Below are 19,939 nucleotides of genomic sequence, written 5' to 3'. Positions count from 1 at the left end.
GCTATTTTTAAAATAAATATTGTTTTCCTTCTTGAATACGTTATTATTAAATATTAAAACCATTCACACAAGAAGTACATATGTAGTCTTACCTGCCCGTTTCAGTGAGATCATCTTTAAACAAACTCTCTGAAAAGAGTTGGAATGGCCTTAGACTGCAACAGGTTTTAGAAGAGGAACTCAACAACAACCTAAACAATCATGATTATTAATATTATCATCAATATTATAATTCTTATTATATTTTATTATTACTTCTATTTTGTCTTTTGATGTTTAAATGGGGGCAGCACGGTGGCTTAGTGGTTATCACTGTTGCCTCACAGCGAGAAGGTCATGGGTTCAATTCCCGTCGCCTTTCTGTGTGGAGTTTGCATGTTCTTCCCGTGTTTGCGTGGGTTTCCTCCGGGTGCTCCGGTTTCCTCCCACATCCAAAGACATGCAGGTTAGGTGGATTGGAATCTTAAAAAAAAAAAAAAATTGTCCGAAGGTGTGTGTGTGTGTGTGTGTGTCTGTGTTTGTTTGTCTGTTTGTGGCCCTGCGACACACTGGCGTCCTGCCTTGGGTGTACCCCGCCTCGCGCTCTATGACAGCTGGGATAGGCTCCAGCCCCCCGCGACCCTTAATTGGACTAAGCAGTAGAAGATGAATCAATGAATGAATGTTTAAATGGACCACAATGGAAATAAGTGTTTCAATTTCTTGTGTCATCCATGTATTTTTAAAGTATTTACAATTATATTATGTACTTACATTGAATTTACTAAATAAAATGATTCACGCATGCATGTGCTTTTAATATAAAGATGATTTACCACCCCCTGCTACAATGACATGTTAGTCCAGAATGTAATTAACAATGTTAGCTACAGCTCAGTCTCACATTTTGTTTTGTTTTTTTTGTTGTTTGTTTGTTTGTTGGGCTCTGTGATGAAATGAGTCAAATTTTCATGACAGGGTTTTTTAAAAATCACTATTACTAACCTAGTCCTACCCCCAACCCTAACCTTAATCACCGCCCCCCCCCCCCCCCCCCCCCACTTCACTTTTAATTTCGTGCAGCCATCACGGAAGGAATTAGAATGAATTTGTGTTGCCGTGACAAAAATGAGGCAGTTTTCGTCACAATATCATGAACCAATAGATGAATGTATATTTCGTGCTGCTGAATCACGACTTGCCGTGAGACCAGGTTGTTAGCATATATCCGTAGTTTCTCTAAAAATATTAGTCCTATCAATGGCGGAATTCATCATGACCCAAAATACATATAAGCACACCATATGGCAAATGTCAGCTCTCCGCAGTTGCATGCACACAGAGTGAATAAGTCCCTTTCGGCTTCTCCCTTGTTCTCACTCAGGGTTGCCATAGCTGAGCCAAGGTGGATCTGCATGTTGATTTTGGCATAAGTTTTTCACCGGATGCCCATCCTAACGCAACTCCACATTGCATGGAGAAATGTGGCAGGGGTGGGATTTGAACCCGGAGCCTCCTGTACTGAAACCAAGTGCACTAACCATTTGGCCACCACCCCTGCTTTTTTGTTTTTTGTTTTCTGCATTCTGCTGCAAGCAGGTGCTTTTAATTTTTATACATGCACAAACAGAGACGGTGATGGAAGACATCAAAAGCAATACTTTTTCACTCATGTTTATGACAACATGACACTGAACAAAACTGATTAAACCAACAAAAACATAATCAAGCAACAAGAGCAATCACAGGTTTCTGACATCTGCCAATCTGGATCTGGATCACCTCCAAAATACAGTGGAGTCTTCCATGCCCTAACATGTATCTGTGGTGCAAATTTGGTGAGAATCCGTAAAGTAGTTTTGACGTGATCCTTCAAAGCCTATATAATGTGAAACTTGATCCAGAATCCAGATCTGGATCACTTCCAAAATTTAATGAAGTCTTCCATGCCCTAATATCTATCTGTGGTGAAAATTTCATAAAAAATCCATGCAGTAGTTTTGACGTAATCCTGCTAACAGACAGACAAATAAATAAATGCAGATGATCTTATTACTTCATTGGCGGACGTAATAACACTAACAACAATGTTAAACTAACATGAACCACAATAACAACATTTAAAACCTGAAAACCCTGAACTCCCATGGTGCATTGCAGCACAATGTCCATTGTTTACTGGTTAACTACAATTACTAATTTCTCCAAAAAATCAACTTTTCGCTTTCACACAGTTCTTCCTTGACCCAAATAGTGCAGCAGATAACTGAAACAATCCTTCACTTGGTGATACAAGCATCGGATTTGGTGTGAATGTTCTTCATAAATCAGTGCTTGAGAAAAAAGTGCGGGCCACTTGAAAATCCAATATGGTGTCCAGGTAGGGGTCAGTGAAAAATTACACAGGGGTCAAAATTTCATATTGAAAGCTATATCACATTATGTGTCTGATCACAAAGATTCCATAAAGGTATAGTTTGGACTATCTATGACTGAATGTTATGGAGTTATGGGGTTAAAACAGCAAGAATGATGACGAAGGTCAATTTCAGTTTGTACAGGAGTCAAAAGTTAGAATTGCTCCAATTTTGGTAAAAGGTGGTCAAAATTATTGGTTGAGCTAATAGGATTAATAAATGGAATAGTTTTGACTGTATTGAATGCTTGGTTTGCAAATACATGTCAAACAATGTCGATGTACATTGGATTCTATGGTATGTGACATATGTTACCCTGTAACGTGACGACTGAGCATGACACATGGTGCAAACGTTTCCTTTTTAAAACCCTATTAACTCAACCAATAATTTGCGTCACATTTTACAGAGATTGGAGCAACTTTAACTTTTGACCCCTGTACAAACTGAAATTGACCTTTGTCACCATTCTTGCTGTTTTTACTCCATAACAGAGAACAAAACACTTAAACATTTCATAATGGGGAAAAAGCAAAACAAGAGAGAATAACTTTGTTTTATCAAAGCTGTATATATATATATATATATATATCTGTTTTCCATCCTACAAAGAATGGAGAGGTCTGTAATTTTTCTTGGTTGTACATTTCAACTGTGAGAGCCAGAACAAAAAAAAAAAATTCATAAAAAAAATATTAAGGTCTGTTTTTCCTATTGGATCAAATACTTATTTCATGCAATAAAATACAAATTAATTATTTAAAAATCATACAATGTAATTTTCAAATTTTTATTTTAGATTCTGTCTCTCACAGTTGAAGTGTACCTATGATAAAAATTACAGACCTATGGGAAAACCTGCAAAATTGATAGTGGATCAAATCCTTTTTGCTTCACTGTATATGAAGCCAGCTTTCCACAAAAGCTAATAATTCCCTAGAAAAATGGCCCAATAATATAAATGAGCTGCTGCTCACCTCTGCTGTGGGTTAATCTGCTTTTGTGCTGTGGCTTTTGCCTTTGTTGGTGCGAGTTTTACATCAATCTGATTTTTGTGTGCATGTTGTTGCTTTTCCATTAACCACTTCAGCGTGTGAAAGGGACTCCAGGGAGAAAGTCATTCATTCTTACCATCATAAAATACAAATACATGTATTGTGTGGTGGTTTTAGGTAATTTACTCACAAAATTATGTGCAGATGTTACACTCAGTTCTGTTTGTACACAGCTCCTCATCCAAAAATGAGCCACAACATCACAAATGATTAGCACCTTCAGCTGTCTAGTTGAGTTTTCACCCACTTTCATATACAGTATGTACCTCTGGAAAATACTTGCAATTCACAGTAATGATCTATAATGAATGAGTCAGTCAAATGGGCCACTGCAGAAGTATTTTTTATTTTCTTCTTATTATTAAATTTTTAAATATATATATTGCTTTTTTCTTTTGGTTTTATAATAATATGAAATTAATTCTGCATAACTTTTCACTTATGAACTCGAAGTGGCAACAACCCCACACAGTGATGAGCTAGTAAATATTTTTCAGTTTTCAAGTTAAATGTTCTCTCACAGAAATACTGAAGCTGACCACCAAGTGGCAGCACATCACAGCAGTGACACCCACCGTCACCCTGCCCTCCTGGGTCACACATTAGCATTTACATATGTCCACCCATATTAACACAATTTAAGGCTCACCGAAATTAGCTCATTTAGATATCATAAAATTTTTCATTAAATTTAATCATTATCATTCTCTATGAAAACTGTATACTTCAGGCCAAATTGACCTGAATGAAAAAATACTGAGTTTTTTAAAATCAACATTCATTTGTATGAGTGGCCTGTATACAATGTGGCATTACATATTCAGGCACCAGGTATGGGATGCGTATAGAGATGTAAGGTGCAAGTTAGAAATAACAACAACAACAACAACAAAATCTTATTTGTCATATTCAAGCTACTAATGAATGAGTTGTATGTCATATTGAAGCTCAAGGAAAAAAAAAAAAATCAACCAGTAACATCAAGTGGACTCTAGTCACCTAGACATCAATTCACCAAGAAAGTGTATTCAAAAAGACAAATGTAAATAAAATATTTAAATAAACTCACTGTTTCATGGATTTCTTACCAACTATTCATGTCTTACATCTACACACCAACAAACAAGGGGTGCTAAGGATACAAGTTTCCAAAATAAAAAAAAACATACACCATACACACATGCAGAGAGAAGTTGTGGCAAAACAAAAGCAAAACTATTATTTTGAAGACATTTATGAGATTCAAGCAAAGACATCAAAGCTGTTAGTGTCATGCCCCACCCTTATCTAGGCTCCTTTACTGCATCTTCATCTGCCCCAGCTTTGTTTTATTAGTTGTCATTTTCATCATGTTCTATGTTCTATTTTTGCTTTGTCACCTTCTTTCTTTGTTACTTTTATACTTCAGCCATGTTTTAGTTCCATTCTTGTTTTGTTCAGGCAATCTGTGTTTTCATTGTTTATCTTTCATTTATCATCTGCTTATTTTTGCTGTTCTCGTTTCGGTTGTACTTTTATATCGGGTTTTGATTTCTTAGTCTGTTCCCGGTTAGTTTTTGCTTTAGTATTGATTTCCTGTTCTGTTATATTTTATTCTGTCATATGTTTAGCCTGTTCATTGTTCCCTGTTAGTCCTCACGCCCTGTTAATTATGTTCACTCCACCCCTTGCACCTGCCATCATGTTGTTTCCCTCACTTTGCTTCTGTCTGCTTTGTTTCCTTTCACTACCGCTCTTGCAACAGCTCACGTGTCTTTGTCTATTACTTCACTCCACTTTGCACACTCCTTTCCTCCCCAATCTTTCCCCATCCATACTCTTTGTCCATAAACCACGCCCCCTTTCTAGATCCTTCTCCTCATGTGCACCTTGTTAACCCCTGCTTATTTAATCTCCTCCCAGTCACCACACCAGTGCCAGTTTGTTGTCTCGTACACATTCCAGCACACTTTGTCAGTCCTGATTTTTGCTTTGCCATGTATTGTATCTCTGCTCTGTTTTCCTTGACCATGCCTCTTGCCTCATCCTGGAAGTCTGTGTTTGCTCGTGCTTCTGACCCCTGCTCAACCATGACTGTGCTTTTGCCTGATCTTGATTGTACCTCTGCTCTGCTGCTTGATCACATGCATACTGAACAAGAGCCTGGAATAAAGACCATGTTTTCTCCTACACCTAAGCCTAGTCTGGGAGTTTGCATTGCAGGTCCAGCCACCATGGTAGATGGGCTCCTGCCCGTTCTGACTGTTAGTCCTGAAGGGCAGATTTTTTTTTTTTTTAAGACAAGTCCTATACAGGCCCTTTGGTACTGATGCTTATTCCAGATACTGTTGTATGAAGCGGATCCCCCATGCCCAATTCACTAACCTGCATGTCTTTGGAAGGAAGCCACAACATCTGGAGGGAACCCACACAAACATAGGGAAAACATGTGAAGTCAACACAGAAAGGACCAGGTGGGAAGCGATCCCACAACATCCTTGCAGTGAGGCAATAGTGCAAACCAGCCACCCTAAGGCCCGAATGTCAGCTATTTCTCATCAGGGAATCAAGCCCCTGCCTTCTATGTTATACAAGCAGAGATACTAACCACTACATTAACAAGGAAGTATGTACAAATCAATGATCACAAATCTGATGTGCTGAAGGTTATGTGTGGGGTTCCACAGGGTTCAGTGCTGGGCCCTCAGTTGTTTGTCCTGCTGAGATCCAGCCCATTCATTATGTCCTCTGTAGTGGGCAAAAAAGTTAAATTGAAGCATACTTTGTTTTCTCAGTTCTCAGGAGGTTATACTGCACATTAATGACATTTGTAGAGTACCAAAGTTGTTAAAAATTGTTTTGTTTACAGATAACACAAATTTATAATGCTCTGGAAAAAAAAATAGAATAGCTTCTGAATTCAGTGGAAAGAGTACTTAAAGTCCGAAAGAAATGGATTGATATTAATAAATTGTCAATGAATTTAAGTCGGACTAAGTTTATCATTTTTGATAATTGTTAAATCAAAAAATCCAACTAAAATTATTATCAATGATGTACAACTTCAGAGTCTATGAAAAATAAGTTTCTAGGTCTCATAACTGATCAGAAATTATGATGGACACTACGTATAAATAATGTAAAAATAAAGATGGCCAAAACCACTGGAATATTACACAAAACAAAATGTATCTTGAATCAGAATTCTTTGCATATAATTTATTGTTCTCTCATACTTCCTTACATTACTTATACACATAGCCAGAATCACGCAGAATGGCGTCGGACTTATGAGCCGACGCACATCCCAGAAGTGTCAGATTTCAGTTCCAAAATGTTCTGACAGCCATCTGCGGAAGTCCATACAGCTGGTCAAAATCGGCCGGTGGCCCCGAGTGTGACGCATATGTTCAAAACTCTCGGGCACAGTGGAGATGGGACACCTATCTGACGGCGGTCTGAACGACATCTGACTATAAATCACATATTCTGAAAGCAGCATAAACAGGATTCGAAACGGTTTGAGCTCGTGTGAGGGAAGCTCGAGATGGATCAGGCATGGCAAATGGATAAGTGGCATGTGTGGTATGACCTCCACATGCCACTTATCCACTTACAATGTCCTCATCCACAGTCGGGCACGCTGTCACACCTCACATCAGAGGCTCAGAGCTGAACAGATCTCACCGCTGTAATAAACAAATTATTGCTTGATCACATTTAATTCTGTCGGACATATGACATGGAGCTGTTTTGTCACAACAGCATACGAAACATGAATCTCACCTCAGCAAAGTGTGCCAGGAGCCAGGAACACACAGCCTGTGGTGGAATGCTGGAAACAATGATGCCAAACATAAATCTCATGGGATAATCCAACCACAAATCACCATGTAGAGTGCCGTTGTTGGGGGGGGGAGAAACTAAAGTTTCCTGCCACAAATACAGTGGAAAAGCTCAATGCAATCTTTTTTAAGTAAAGGAGTCCTTTGACTGTCGCCAAAGGTAGCGGCTTATTATGAAAACACACACACACACTGAGTGGTCATTTCCTCATGTCAACACCTTTACGCACACACACGCACGTGAGGTCAGTGACCCTGGGGAAAAGAGGATGAGCGAAGAAGTGCTTGAATGGGAGTGGGTGACCGCACGGATGGACACATCTGGCGTGAGTGCAGTCCATACGTTGGTTGTTCTTTGATGTCCAGTACAGGTGCTGAGCAAAGGGAGGAACACAGCGCTCCAGTCTGTGTTTGCCATCCAGACATTTGGAGATCATTCAATCTGCAGCGCCTTTTATGGGCATCTGACAGCAGTCTGTGTCATCTACATATGTTTTGGATGCAATCTGACAGGTGTGGATGAGGCAGTCTGTTTGCGTTCTGACAGAGCTGGCCATGCCTCTTTTCCTCCCAACTGCGTCAGATTATGGCAATATTTGCTGTGTCAGGCATGGCTCTGGCACATTCTTGCTATGTGTGAAGGGGGCTTACTGTGTGAAATTATGCGAAAACGCATATAACATAAATACGAATCCAATCTTTATGCTACAAAAGTGAGCCATAAGAATTGTAAGTACTTCTGATTATTATGGACCAACACATCTTATTTACATAATTACACACTCTAAAATTGTGGGATCTTGCTGAATTTGTAATTGCACAGATTGTCATGGCTGAGTGTAGCATGGCACAGGAGGAGGTAGGACACACGATGCAGGTAAAGGAGTAAAGGTAAAAAGGCTTTATCAAGGTAAGAGGCAAGGATACGGTACACAGTGTGGCAGTCAGCGGGGCGGCGGTACCGTTCAACGAGAAGCAGATTCGTAGGTCAGTGAACCAGCAGGGATCAGGATCACGGTGTGGCAGAGGTCAGAGAAAACAAGTAAAGTCAAAAATACGAAGTAAACAGGACTGAAACAAGGATGTGAGGATGTAAAACAAGTTCGACAAACTGGCAGAGGACAGAGAGAAAGTGAGGGCTTAAATACAAAGGGAGTAATCAGGGCGTGATGTGAAGCAGGTGCGAGGAAAGTTCTAGAAGGGGCGTGGCCAGACAAGACAGGGAAGACAGGTGGGTGTGACAGACAAGAAAACTGAGTGCAAGTGGTACCACTCACAACCAACCAAGACAAAAAGAACTGAATACCACAGAAAATAAAAGGTAGAAACTTAACTAAGACAGAACTCACCACGTGGGTAAAGTATAAAGGGAAAAACAACTAATGACTACAGTGAAAGGCAGAGTGCAAATACAATGAGAAAAAAGCAAAGACTAAACTAGAACTCACTAATGACAAAAAAAGAATAACAGATAATATAGAGTGGCTTGTAAAAGTATTCAGCCCCTTGGTATTTCACACATTTTAATTTGTTTATGGCATTTCAAATACAAAAAGTAAACCAGGCTTCTCAATATAAAAATTTCTAAAATTATCTTTCTTAAACTTAAACTGAAAACAAATCTCTATAACTTGATATAAATTAATAAAAAAAATATAAAAGCCAAGATGATGGGTTGCATAAGTAATGGGCCCCTTTGGTATAATACCTGTAAATAACCAGTTTTATTGCGTTTTCTTCAGACACGTCAGGGGATGGATACATGAACATTTCCAAGTCACTGAATATGTCTTGGACTTTATTTACATCAATTATGAAGAAATGCAATCAGTATGGCACTCTATGGTAAATCTGTGTGGAGTAGACAGTTCTCACAACTGAGTGACTGTGCAAGAAGGAGAAGAGTGTGGACTTTTTAGCTGTATCCAGAGGCTGTTTCAAATGAAAATGAGTGAGTGTAATCTGAGGGGGATTTGCATGTTTTACAAAAAAAAAAAAAGAAATAAAATAAGAAACAAGGTTAGGGACAAATGTAAAATAATAATAATAATAATAATAAAATGTTGGGCTGAACTAAATATTTGAGAATGTGTAATTCACTTTTCAAATTAAAACAAGTATTACAAAATATGGTGACTGACACATATATACATGAGGTATGATCAATACTGTGTATGACATGCTTGAACCCTAGTTGTTATGGTAAAACCAAAGACAGGCGCTAGGACCCAAAATGCAGAGTCAAACAGGATGAAAATTGACAATTCATTTTGTGAACATTTGAAATGGTTTAACGTAAAAATCCGGGAAAGCTACACTGGAGGACGGAGACGTCAACTTGAACCGAATGTGGATGAAGTAGTTTCCGAACCAGAAGGCGAATGACGACAGTACCAGGACCAGGGGGCTGCGACGGTGCTGATAGTAGACAGGAATGCTGAGGGCACAAAGACAATGGAGTAAGAACTGAACCAGAGCATGAGGAATCAAAAATGTTCATACAAACATGTATGACTAATTATTAGTTAACAGGGTTTTAAAAAGGAATAGTTTGGACCATGTATCATGCTTAGTTATCATGTTACGAGGTAACATATGTCACATGTCATAGAATCCAATGGACGTTGACATTGTTTGACCTTTTACTTTGGAGACCAAACATTCAACGGAATCAAAACTATTCCATTTATTAATCCTATTAGCTCAAACAATAATTTGCATCACTTTTTACCAAAATTGAAGGAACTTTAAATTTTGACCCCTGTACAAACTGAAACTGACCTTTGTCACCATTTTTGCAGTTTTTACCCCATAACTCCTGATCATTCACTCATAGATAGTCCAAACTATACCTTTTTGGAATCAGACAAATAATGTGGTGTAGTTTTCAAAATGATTTGAGCATTTTTTTTATTTTGACCCCTGTGTAATTCTTCAACTGACCCCTACCTGGCCGCCTATTATTCAAAAGAGTAATGTCTAAGGAGTGTTTGTGCCAACTTTGGTGCTTGTATCACCATTTACACGATTGTTTCAGTTATCTGTTGCACTATGTAAAGGGTGTACTCTGCCTCTCGCCCTGTGACTGCTGGGATAGGCTCCAGACCCTCCATGATCCTTTACTGGCGTAAACAGGTATAGAATGATAATGAATGAATGAAGAAGCAAGGACCCTCGGTGGATTAAATTTGAAGAAAATATTACTTGGATAGATATCTAGAGGTGATTAGATTTTGGAGTCAAAGGTCAAGGAAAATGTGGTCCAAAGTACCTTTGTTTGTGTATCTCAACAACCACGAAGCCGTGATAGTAATATTACTTTGGTAGGTATCTAAAGATCAGTGGTGGGCACAGTTCCTCTAATCCACTAACCGCTAATTAGCAAAGCTATCTTTTTCATTAGTGGATTAGCTTTTCAACAAACTTTGAAAACTATCAGCGAACCAGTTACTTTCCGCTAAATTTAGTTCCGCCAACTTTCAGTCCACTTACTTTTTTTTTTTTTTTGCTGGTAAAGTGAGCAAAGTTTAACGGTCAAAAATGTTTGTAAACCCGAAAATCATACAAGTTAGTTTCTATCTGTTGTGTGTCTGCAACAGTCGGTTCTGATGAGCTCCCATAGTGTAAATCGACAGTGTGTCTGCTTTAAAGACAGTGTGTACACACAAATCTTTACTTTTTTAAAGTGAAAAGACACTTATTGTTGTATTTTTATGGAAAGACAAAACGTACAGGGGTTTTATTCGGTGGGGAAGCGCAACGCGACGGATGAGGTGTCGATTTTACCAGTCGTATTGAACGCAACACGGGTGAGCCATTCCTGTTTTTATAACTATAATACAGAGATAAACTGTGACAATTAATATTATCAGTTATCAAGTTGTTCACCAATGAATATGGCTTTATACACCCTGAAGAAAACCATACACCCTAGGGTGTAAGGGTGTATGGATGCGGCAAGGCAGTGCCTCCGGGGGTACGGATGCGGGACCCGCAAGGAATCCAAGTCATGGCCACGGAGCTCTGCGGCTGTGTTACTGAGACCATGCAGCGGGCGCTGCGCATCAAAACAGCGAGCATAGTCTCTGGACCTGGTGCTGGAGTTGGATGCAGCTCGGCATAGCAGACAGGGGGCGGTGTGAGTGGCCCGCTGCTGCACTTACTGAGCCCGCAGACTCAATAAGCGCATTGGAGGCAGTGAGAGCAATCGCAGTGATGCTGACCGGTGCCGTGACCGGCCCGCCCGATAAGGACGCAGAACACAATGCGCTGTTAAAAAAAAAGAAGAAGAAGAAGCATGCAAAATTGCACAAAAACAATCTGCGAAACTGCGAGGCCGCGAAAGGGAGTTACGTTCTAAAAATAACCTGCGATAGGCGAAATCCGCAAAGTCTGCAGCGTTATTTTTTTACAATTATTATAGATGTTTTAAGGCTGTAAAACCCCTCACTACACACTTTATGCATTTTTCTCAAACAGGCATTAACATTTTCTCACTTTTCTCTCCTGTGTAAACACTCAAAGTTCAAACCTTAGTTGAAAAAAAAAAAATAGAACGTTTTCCTATAAATAATTATGATGGCTTTTAGAAATAACAAATTTAATTTTAACGATCAACCTACAAGGTTGGACACGTAAGAAATTATTAATAGTGACTCACCAATATTTCACAGTTCCTCTGACCGTGCCTCTTCGTCGTGGCGCCACTCCGCTGTCCGGATTGGCTGATTACTCGGGTGGTATGAAAAATATTACCTGTCCGCGAAAAGTGTGTATTGCTATTTATTCTTTAGTGTTTTATCCAATCATATTGGTGTATCATTTATAGGTATATGATAATGCAATTTACTGCTTTTAATGAGGATGATGACAGTATTTGGGAATTTATTTTATTTCTTTTTCATCCATTCATTTTGTGATTGTGATCCAGCAGCCCCTGTGGCGCTTAAACTTGAAGTCGGCTTATCAGTAGCCGACAGATGCGGCTGCGACCGTGTCAATTCTCAAGGTCGGTCATCCGGGCATTAAACCTCGAGGGGCGGAGTTTCTCGGTGAAAACATTGCCGAACTCAATACAAATATATGTATTTTGGTCAATTTTCAAACATGTCAGACTCGTCAATAAAGTCAATTTAATGTACAACGCTTCATTTTAGGTCAGCTTGGTGTATAAATCTCATTGTTCCAGGCAATACTAGTTGTCAGCTGGCTGAAGCAAGTTAGAGACAATAAAAAAAAAAACTGTCTGATTTTAATAAAAACATACAGCCAGAGTGTGTTATCACCGAGCAGCCAGTCATGGAAGTATGAATCCTCGGCTTCGGATTGATCACGTTGCCAAAGTGACCTAGCGCTGACGTTGAGAATAATAAAAGTTAGTGGTTAGCTGTAATGTCCGCTATTTTTTATTGGTTTATCAGTTTACTGCTATAAAAGTTAACTTTTCAGTTAGTGGATTAATGGTTTTGGTTAGCTGTGCCCACCACTGCTAAAGGTGAATAGCTTTAGGAATAGCTTGGTCAAAGTCTGGTCAAAGGTCAGAGTCAAGGGAACCATGTGTGTCCATCACAAACCGATGTGAACAGTTGGAATGCTTCAAAGTGTGTCATTTGATTTGCTCCCTCTGGTGTTGAAACATGAAAAGTAAAGTGAACAAACTAAGATCCCACTGTTTTAAATTTCATATTGAAAGAATACAGTCAGCACGTCTATAGGATTTTCACATGACTTTCAAGTCATCTTCAGATTTCTTTTCTGGTGTGTTTTCACTTTCAAGGCCACATGATGTCCTGAAGACATCTCGGAATGGAGGGAAGGAAGGAAGGAAGACACTTTATACATCCTAAAAATACAGTTCCTAGTCTTTATAAAATAGTTTTTCAGACAAAATCAAACTTTTACTCTCATCAGTCAGAACTTGCCCCTCGTAAATCTGAAGACTGCACAGCAAATCTACAGTTCCTGCTTCCAGTCAGCACTCTGTCCTGTAGTAACCTCTGCTCACAACTGTTTTCAGCTGCAGCCCTGAGGGGGGTGTTTCAATTCTAAATGGAAACCTCCTTCTTCCTGATTTCTCCTTCTCTCCAGAGAGCTGCCTCGCAGGATCAAAACAGCTACCCAGAAATCAGATGAGCTGCTTTCTTCTGATCACTTGGGCTCATAAAGCGTAGCAGATGAGGAGAGGAGAGAATGCTGGTTTTTCCTTTGAAGCCGCCCTCAGTTTCCTCAGGGTGCTCCGACTGTGCCAAACACAACTGGAAAGCAAAAAACAGGCACAAACTCCTCCCTGATATGGTCTGAGATAAAGCTACAGCTTCCTGGCTGCGGTCAGAGCAGAACTGAAGCTGCCTGCAGGATTTTCGAGCCACAAATTCACAACTGTGACTATGATGAAGTCATGTGCTGTCAGTGGGGCGGTCGCTGAGACCATAACGACACAGAATCAAAACACGGGTATGGCTGACTTCAGGACTTTGAGTCCAACATGGTTAATAAAATAAAAAGTCACAATGGTTCATATCGCTGTCCTTCTCTGATGCTGGATAATGTAAAACATAAGTTAGGGGTGTAACGATGCATCGTGAATCTTGATAATTGCATGGTGAAGCCTGTATCATTTATATTTTTGGAAAAATTTGTGTCACATGTCACAAGCGGTGGTGGCGGACAAATGGATAAGTGCGCTTGTTTTCAGTGTGGAAGGTTAATGCTTCACGGGTCACCCCCGCTCATTTTCCATATAATGTGGAGTTGCATCAAGAAAGGCATCTGGCATAAAGCTAGTGCCAAATAAACATGCAAATCCACCTCAGACGCACTGTGGCCACCCAGAATGAAAACAATAGACAAGCTGAAAGAATTTTGTTTATATAATGAGAAGCTCACTTGTTTCCAATAATAATGTCAAAAATGATGGCTGTGGTTACCCCTAATGAAACAAGGGAAAAGCTGAAGGGACTCACTATAGTGTCATGATACCATAAAAAGTGAACTTCTGCAAAAGAATCATAAATGATTCATAAAATACTAGCGTGTTACCCGTGGGGATCCACAGGCTCCAGATTGGGTAGTGTTAATAAAATAGGGAGCTGACATTTCTCAAGGTTGGTAATAAATTATGCAACGTTTCTATAATGAGTTGGAATGACGTGTGAGTCCAGAATGTTTTTAGAATCTTAGATCTCAACAGGTTTTTAGAACCCTTTTATTTCCTGTTAATTACGGAATTTTTACGTCCGCTGAGGACGTAATAAAATCATCAGCATTTATTTATTTATTTGTCTGTCTGTCTGTCAGCAAAATTACGGATTTTGACAAAATTTTCAACGCAGATACATATTAGGGCATGGAAGACTCCATTAAATTTTGGAGGTGATCCAGATCCGGATTCTGGATCATGTTTCACTTTATATAGGCTTTTAAGAATTACGTCAAAACTACCTCACAGATTCTCACCAAATTTCCACCACAGATACATATATTAGGCCATGGGAGAATCCGCTGCATTTTGGAGGTGATCCAGATCTGGATTGGCAGATGTCAGAAAGCTATGTTTGTTCTTGTTATGTCCACCAAGGATGTAATAAAATAATCTGTTTATTTACTTATTTATTTGTCTGTCTGTCTTTTAGCAGGATTACGTCAAAATTACTGTACGGATTTTGATGAAATTTTCACCACATGGCATGAAAGACTCCACTGAATTTTGGAGGTGATCTGGATCTGGATTCTGAATAAAAAAATTCCCTTTATATCGTCTTTGAAGGATTACGTCAAAACTACTTCACGGATTCTCACCAAATTTACACCACAGATAGATATTAGGGCATGGAAGACTCCACTGTATTTTGGAGTTGATCCAGATCCAGATTGGTGGATGTCAGAAATCTCTGTTTGCTCTTGTTATTATTCTTATCAGTATTAGTGTTATTATTATTCAGTGGTGGGCACAGCTAACCAAAAAGTTAGCTTTGATAACCATTAATCCAATAACTGAAAAGTTATGTTTTTATGATGCTAAACTGATAAACCGCTAAAAAATGTATCTTTATTACAGATAACTGATCACTTTTAGTATTGATTCGGATGCTGCCACATCAGATTACACTGTTCTCCAGATTCTCTGAATCCTCTGATTATAGTATGGACTGTAGATGATGGAATCCCTAAATTCCTTGCAATTGAATGTTGAGAAACATTGTTCTTAAACTGTTGGACAATTTTTTCATGCAATTGTTTACAAAGTGGTGATCCTCGCCCCATCTTTGCTTGTGAACGGCTGAGCCTTTTGGGGATGCACCTTTTATACCCAATCATGACACTCACCTGTTTCTAATTAACCTGTTCACCTGTGGAATGTTCCACACAGGTGTTCTTTGAGCATTCTTTAACTTTCCCAGTCTTTTGTTGCCCCGTCCCAGCTTTTTTGAAATGTGTTGCAGGCATCCATTTCAAAATGAGCAAATATTTGCACAAAAACAAAAAAAAAGTCTATCAGTTTGAACAGTAAATATCTTGTCTTTGTGGTGTATTCAACTGAATATAGGTTGAAGAGAATTTGCAATCACTGTATTCTGTTTTTATTTACATTTCACACAACGTCCCAACTTCATTGAAATTGGGGTTGTAAACAGTATGTGCTTACAATGGCAAAAAGGTGTCTATACCAAAACACATACCCCAAACAGATGTTTCAAGGCAGGAGATAGTGTAGTCACCCCTCACCAAATGACAGAATAATAAAAATTAATAAAAAATACCTGATTGGTAAAGAAAAAAAAAAAAAAGAAAAAATAGAACTTATTAGGAGCAGACATTTGATCGGGGGGGGGGGGGGGGGCTATGCTTTTTGTGTTAAAGTTTGCCTCACATTTCCTAATAAAAAAGTTTGAGTCTCACTCTCTGAACTTATTTGTTATTGATATGAGAAAAAAGTTTGTTTCAGGTTTAGTCTCAGACTGCACCATTTTAACATAATTTTGTACCAGTTTTTCCATGGGGGGTGGGGGGGGGTACTCTCCCACACCATCCCCAATAACCCCTGACATACTGTTTGCCAAAGATCATATACTACTATATCACCTACACCTACCCAGTCCAGAAGCTGGACATAGCCCCCAACTGAGACTGCATGGTTTCCATTATTTTAATTATTAAGATCAGAAACACAGCAGCTGCATATAGCTGAAATAGGTGCCAAGACTGCACATTGGCAGTAAGCCATGACAAATGTCAATATGCAAGCTTACTCTTGAAATTCTTAAAAATTTAAAAATCAACTTATTTTGGTGCGCAGAAAATGGGTAAAACCACTATTTTAGCTTGTACTTGACCAACTACAAGCTAAAATTTCCCGTAAACATTTTTAAATCATACAGTTCATCAAACAGAACATCTTTTCTACACAGTTCACTAGCTATACAGTCTAAAATAATCCTATAGATACATAATCAAGCTTATTTTATATTCACGAAGGAAAAAAATGAAAACGGTCACCCTGAAAGTGACTGGTATCTTGCCAAAAGGTGAAAAAAAGAGACTCCCACATGGAATGACCACCATGAAGAGGGGCTGATGGGCAAGGGAACATACTATATTCATGCCAAATTTTGAGGCAAAAAAACACAAATTGCAATTAGCAAAGTATTTTGGTGATTTTTGTTTGACCTTACTGTGAACTTGACCTTTGACCTCAACATTGAGCCTTTTGTGTGCTGAAAGGTATCTTTGTAGGACTGCTACATGTGATTTTACAAGAGTCTGCAAAGATGATTTCCATGCTTGGTCACACCCTTAAATCTAAATTTTGCAATTTTTTGTGATAATGTCATAAAATAACATCATAACTTAAATCTTTTGATAAATTCTGGATGCTCTCATCAGGCACTCTAGCTTGGTGTATTACAAGACATGTTTTACTGAAATCTGAAATTTGACCTACTTTAGCTCACGTTTGACCTCAATGTAAAGGTCAAGGTCGATCACTTATCCCAGGTAATGGCTTATGGGTAAGGCCATTCACTTTTTTCATGCCACATTTAGAGGCAAACTTTCAAAAATTGCAACGAGAAAAGTTGTTTTGTCAAATTTAGTGTTTGACCTTCCTGTGACCATGACCTTTGACCCTGAGCTTGATCCTTTTGTGTGCTGAAAGGTATTTTGATAGGACTGCTATATGTGAACTTACAAGAGTCTGCAATGATCATTTACACGCTGTCACACTCTTAAAAAAATCTAAATTGTGCAGGTTTTTTCATGATGATGTCATCAAATGATGTCATAACTTAAAACCTTTGCTATATTCTGGATCCTCTCATCAAGCCCTTTAATTTGGTGTATTACACGACATGTTTTACTGTAATCTGAAGTTTGACCTAATTTAGGTGACATTTGACCTTTAATTCATGTTATTAGTAATTGAAGTGGGCCGCGGCCTCAACTTCACCTAAATTCTGGGTCTTTTAGTGAAGCTTAGGGCTAGCGGCCGGCGATCACCTTAGTATTTCTTCTATTTTTCTTGTTGATTAATGCTGGCAAATTATACAGTATTTTTTGTCTTTCTGATGCCTGATTGTTTTTTTTTTTTTCTGTTTAAGGTGCAGCTCCATCCAGAGATGGGAGTTGTGTTTGTGTTGGCGATCCTCCTGTGCACCAACAGCAATTCTTGTATATTCGTTCGTGAATTGTTCTGTGAATTATTTCTGTAATTTATGTTTGTAGCATGGCCCAAGCAGAGGGTCACCCCTTTGAGTCTGGTCTGCTTGAGGTTTCTTCCTCAGAGGGAGTTTTTCCTTACCACTGTTGTTCTGGGGGTTAGTAAGGTTAGACCTTACCTGTGTGAAGCGCCTTGAGGCAACTCTGTTGTGATTTGGCGCTATATAAAGGAAATAAATTGAAATACATAAATTGAAATTGAGTGTAAATAACCCTAAGTACATTTTGTTCTTTGCTTATTTAACAGCATTTTGTATCACCAGTTATCTATCTTCATGATGAAGTGTACAGAGGAGGATTTTCTTAAAAAGAAGACCTGAAAGTTTAGCTATAAATTGCCAGAAGGTATAGCTGAGATGCAAGCCTGGAACTGATCTGTTTTGGTGAAAGAAAATCCTTCTCTGCTCTACTCCACTATCAAGCTAAGAGTAGTGATGCAAAATGCAAAGCTTGCACTGTGCACAATTTCTCCATTCACAGCCACATAAGCCCATAACATCTCCTGGGTTGTCTGGGTGTCTTGGTGGCTTTCCTCACTCTTCTACTTCTTGTACAGTCAGTTTTTGAGAAACGTCTACTCCATGCAGATTTACCATAAAGTGCCATATTGTTTGTATGTCTTTGTAATTGATGTAAACAAAGTCCGAAACATATTCAATGGCAGCTTCACCATCAGAGAGCCTAGTCCACAACTACCACAAAAGACTCCAAGCTGTCAGCGATGTTAAAGGGGTCAATACATGTTATTAAGAACAGAGGTATGTAAACCTTTGATCAGGGTCATTTGGGTAGTTTGTGAAAAGAGAAAACCTGGTTGTTTGACAATAAATGGCTTCACCCAACCAGTAACCATCAGTGAAAAAAAGTTTTTGTGTTATCATTCATATTCTCTGAAAAATGGCCAAAAAAAACAAAAATTCTGTCAGGGTATATAAACGTTTGAGCTCAACTGTATATACAATGACAACACTTTTCTTTCATGGATGCTTGAGAGTTGTTTGATCACTCTGCTGCATTTATCATCGAGACATTTCAAATATTAGACCATAAATATGAGGCATATTTTTTCAGATGTATTTACATTCTGAACACAATAGTATTTTATTAGTAAAGGCTTTATTAACATCATTCTGCTGTCCTCTAACTCACTGCTGTTAAATTTACTTTAAGGACATAATTTAGATATGATTTCCTTTCGTGAAACTTGGCTGAAGCCCATAATATACACGTTTAAATGAAGCCTGCCTGCTTGGGGAGAGAAAAACCTCAATGCTTGCAGTACAAAGCCAGCAGCAGGAGTAATTTTAATTTTTGAGGAGAACAGATAATAAATTTGAACACCAAGTCTTGGTCCTCTTTTTCTCTTGGACTCAGTGTCACCTTTGGCACTGACAGGTCTGGCTATGAGGACAACAATGGTTCGCATGGACTGGCTAAACTGCTCAATGCTCCCTGACTTTGCAAAATTTGAGGACTATTGGATCCTGGATTTAACATCCAGGATGTTACCAGACATGATATTCTAATGCCAATGATGTTGCAAAGGAGACTGACCATATCTTTGTGGGACAATGCTGGAGAACTCTCCAGAACTGTAGTGTCTACAGACATGCCCAGTTTGTGAATTCCGACCACAACCTTGTTGTGGTTTCCCTGAGGATTCCATTGAAGTCTATTGAAGACAAAATCTGGACAGACTTTAAGATCTGTTTCTTAGGAATATGGATGCAATCTAGCCAGAGGGCTTACAGACGTGGACAAAACTGGCAAGCCAAATGGATTGTGGGAGTTCTTCTGCAACTAGACCCTTAAAGTTGCTGAGGATTGTACAGGAGTCACCCGTGTCCATACGAGGAGGTGTTTCATATCTGAGGACATGTTAAATATCATCCAGAGGAGTTGTATTGCATCACTTGATGGGAATTCTGTGCTGTATAGTGAACTAAGAAAG

General features: G+C 38.9%; 2 long non-coding RNA genes across 2 annotated transcripts in view; one reads left to right on the top strand and one right to left on the bottom strand.

The window, feature by feature from the left end:
* The first annotated feature begins 454 nt into the window (after positions 1-454).
* Positions 455-19,939, top strand: part of LOC117507522 — a 29,954-nt gene continuing 10,469 nt past the window's right edge. The window contains exons 1-2 of the long non-coding RNA XR_004559736.1: positions 455-490; positions 7,642-7,646. This is a non-coding gene — a long non-coding RNA (uncharacterized LOC117507522). The remainder of the gene's footprint in view (positions 491-7,641; positions 7,647-19,939) is intronic.
* Positions 12,474-19,914, bottom strand: LOC117507521. Its single transcript, XR_004559735.1, has 3 exons — positions 19,840-19,914; positions 13,655-13,659; positions 12,474-12,484 (listed from the first exon to the last, which is right to left on the bottom strand). It is a non-coding gene; the product is annotated as an uncharacterized LOC117507521 (long non-coding RNA).

Source organism: Thalassophryne amazonica, chromosome 3 (assembly GCF_902500255.1).
Source record: "Thalassophryne amazonica chromosome 3, fThaAma1.1, whole genome shotgun sequence".
Classification (NCBI taxonomy): Eukaryota; Metazoa; Chordata; class Actinopteri; order Batrachoidiformes; family Batrachoididae; genus Thalassophryne; species Thalassophryne amazonica.
The sequence above is the reverse complement of the archived record's forward strand: the minus strand, read 5'-3'. Positions and strand labels throughout refer to the sequence as shown.